Source organism: Triplophysa dalaica, chromosome 5 (genome assembly GCF_015846415.1).
Source record: "Triplophysa dalaica isolate WHDGS20190420 chromosome 5, ASM1584641v1, whole genome shotgun sequence".
NCBI classification, from domain to species: domain Eukaryota; kingdom Metazoa; phylum Chordata; class Actinopteri; order Cypriniformes; family Nemacheilidae; genus Triplophysa; species Triplophysa dalaica.
In genome coordinates this window covers 17124037-17127691 of record NC_079546.1, presented here as the reverse complement: position 1 = coordinate 17127691, position 3655 = coordinate 17124037, and the positions used below count along the sequence as shown (strand labels likewise).

The window sequence follows — 3655 nt, the reverse complement described above, 5'->3', positions numbered from 1 at the left end:
GCAGGCATATTGTTGGGTTCCAAGGTTGATCTCCGTCATGTTGGTTTTTGTTCGGTGTGTCAGTGTTCGAACACGTGGAGTTCGTGTCTTGTTACCACGTGTTCGCTGTCTGAGTGTGATTGTTGTCACCTGCCGCCCTCATTACATCATCATTTTCCTCACTACCCACAGCTGGTTCCTATCTCACTTACCCCTTTATAAACACCATCACTTCTCATTGTCCCTCGTGCTATCGTTGACTCAGGTCACAGTGCCATCTCGAATTCTCTCCTAGTCTTGTGGAAAACTCTTGTTTGCTTTCTGCAATCTGTGTGTAGTCTTGTGTCCTGTTTGACTGTCTATTGTATTGTCCTGGGATTCCGTTTGTCTTCCTAGACCTCAAAAACTCACCATCCTCGACCAGTCCAGAGAGGAAGAGCTACCTACCTCGATCCTGAGTTCACCCCGGATCTCTCACCCTGGTGTAGTCCAGACCCCGGGATTACCCTTCACATCACTCTGCTGGATCCCGATATTCTGTGGCCAGACCTCTGAACTAGTGGGTTCCCCTGGAGGATCTTCACGTCTACATTGCAGACAGGTTCCTCACACCTTCGACGTGGTTGACGCTCCCGTACACTGGGGCTTACCCCAGTTGGCCTTGCAGTCGACAAACTCTACGGAGCCTTGTCTGTTGCCCTGATTATTATATTTTCCTGTCTGGACTTTGTTCAAGCTCTAATAAATTTTCTATCACCGCTATTGATTTCTCAATCTCTGACCAACCCTGACACATATATTGCATTTGCTCAAATGAAGATTGGCCCATCCTTCTAATCAGGCCTACTTCTATAATGGTTTGTGCATTAGTTGATGGAATGCAGTAATAATAGCCTAATAATAAAAAACTGATCCTGTAAAACTGAAGCAAAATAAGACAAATGGACTATATCTAACCATGGTGGTTAAGACGTAGCCCCAAGACCTAATAAAAAAAAAACAGCAAGATCGAAGAATAAACAGAAGGCATTATTGTTGGTATATGGTGTTTTTTTACGAAGGCGTCAAAACTGGAAGAATTGAATCAATGGAAATCTGTGCGGGAAGGATCGATTGTCATCCTCTTTTGTAAAGGTACGGTATATGGTGTTAATCCTTGTACTTCCTAGCTAGTAAAAGTAGATTACTTCATTCATCTCCCCACTAAACAGGGTTAGAGTTAGAAGGGAGCCAGTGGCTCCCATGAAAGCAGAAAACTCAAATATCTGTGGGGGTCTCTGAAAATACAGCAGCATAATATTTAAATTACAAATAAAGCCTGATGTAACAGCCAGGTTGTGATTAGTTTTAGGCAATGTATATAGTCTACATATAAACACATACACATTTAGGAAATATTTACATATTTATTCATAATTGTTTATTTATTTTTATTCTTAAAAATATACAGTATATATAGACATATATGTGTATGTTTTTATGAATACAAAATTAATATGCACAGTACACAGACAGATATTATGTAAACACAAAACTTTTATTCTGGATGTGATTAATCGTTTGACAGCCCTAATAGTGAGTAAACTGGAGTTTGGTGATATTTTGTATTGAATTTGGGGAAAACAGTTGTTGTTTCAGTTGAGTTGAGCTATTGAACATATCCTGGTTTGGTTATTTTATCAAAAAAACTAAAAAGTGTGTGAATCTTGCTCAAAAACCAACACTTCCAGATACTTTCGGCCACCACTGTATATATGTATTTACACACACACTACCGTTCTAGTTTGAGTTCACCTGCCCATTAATGCATTAAACTCCATTATAACCAACTTCCTGAAATAATGATCTTGAATGCTCTACGGTCATAATGAGTATATGGAAATAAGTCAAGTCATGTCATGTACTCAACTGGTATGGGCACATTTTAGTGTTTAATGTTAAGCATTTCCAATGTCTAATTAAAAGTGATTGGGAGAATTCCAAGCGTGCAAAATTCTGTGTGAACACAATACAAGTTGGCTGTTTTAAATAGCCTAAAATGAATACCATGATGCTTTGTTTACTCTTTTATAGTTTAGCAAACAATACTAAGTGTGATTATTATACAATGCTTTGTTTTAGAAACGTTAACATTATTAGACATTTTAAAGCATTCAACTTCTGTTTTGATAAACGCATTGGCGCACTTGGTATTCATTCTCTAAAACAAAAATTTGACATTCAAAGCCAACAACTTTCAAAGCTATCCCATATGTGTTCAGCACATCTTGACTGATTTGTGTGCACTAATAATGATCTTGGAGCATTCCAGTTGACTATTTAATAAATCTAGATATAATGGAGTTAAATGCAGAAATAGCCGATAACCCTGAACTTTTTAACGGTAGTGTGTGTATGTATGTGTATATATATATATATATATATATTATTACTACAATCAGTTTTGACTGTTAAACTCTTTTCCAGTAGTAATCTGTAAGACTTTTGAGTGAATAAATACTAATTCACTAAGGGCATTGTAATGAAGAGATAAACATTTGAAGCAATAGCCTACTTACGGCTGAGGAGGGCCGAAACAGCCTTCCAATTAATTGTTCGGGAAAGGGGGCAGGAAAACAGGTATGACAATATGTTCCATGTCACCCTCTTCAAATCAAAACCCCCGACAGCAGACATGGTATTCACCTGGGGCATGAAGATAGTGGTTGGATCATCGTTGCACAAGTTTTTAAACAGTTAAGCCACTTTTTTGACAGTGTTTTTTATTAAGAAGTTTGGGCAATTGGATGATGCTTTTATCCATAACATTCAAGTTACATAATCATAAAGAGCTTAGTCTAGAAATAAATATTACTTTAGATTAATTAGATTTAGTGTAAGATGAAACAAGTGTCTTGAGTACAATGAGAACATATTGGGGAATATGCTTACAAGGGCATGTTTCTGCCTATCATTGGCAGGGTCCACCAGCCAGGCCTCAAAGCGGTCCAGCTCTGCATCTGATTCCAGGGGGAATTGAAATTCCTCTGACCACTCAAAGGCTGCTGGCTGGAGGCCGTTATTGACCTTGGCCATGAGCAGGTTCACAATGGTGGCGAGTTGGGCCACCTGGTGTTTTATGTTTTCCAAAAGCAATAGGCCATGTAGCTGAGCCGCTGAAACATTGTGAAAATTGAAAAAAAAGTGTTAATCTGGAGAAAAGACTCATGTTATTTAAACATTAAGGAAATAATACACACAATGAGGGTCAATAAAATCAACCCACAGCTGCACACTATAACTCATATATATATGTTGTTAACATTGTTAACACTGTGAATGAATAGGTACACTCTTTTTTTATTTCTTACGTGTGCAAGGAATTGGCCCTGTTTCTAGGCCAACTCTGAAGGTTGGCTTGAAGAGGAGGTGACCTCCAGGTTCTCCACCACCGCTGGCTAATTGACGAAAGGTATGTAAATGTTAACATCAGAAAACAAGAAAAAATAAGTACCTACACATGTTCTTGAAAATTTGTATGCAAAAGTTACCATGTGAATAGGGGAAGCCCATATTGATGTCAGACACTGGACTCAAGTATTGAGGTGGTGGTGATGTTGACTGCGCTGAGCTATTGATTGCTAGATGACCATTGAAGGAAAATGATAACAAATGAGGCAGATTGTCAGACAAGGAG

General features: G+C 38.4%; 1 long non-coding RNA gene across 1 annotated transcript; it reads right to left on the bottom strand.

Annotated features, from left to right (window-relative positions):
* Window positions 1–2552: 2552 nt before the first annotated feature.
* LOC130420286 (uncharacterized) lies at window positions 2553–3416 on the bottom strand. Its single transcript, XR_008906619.1, has 3 exons — window positions 3330–3416; window positions 2911–3134; window positions 2553–2664 (listed from the first exon to the last, which is right to left on the bottom strand). It is a non-coding gene; the product is annotated as an uncharacterized LOC130420286 (long non-coding RNA).
* Window positions 3417–3655: the final 239 nt, after the last annotated feature.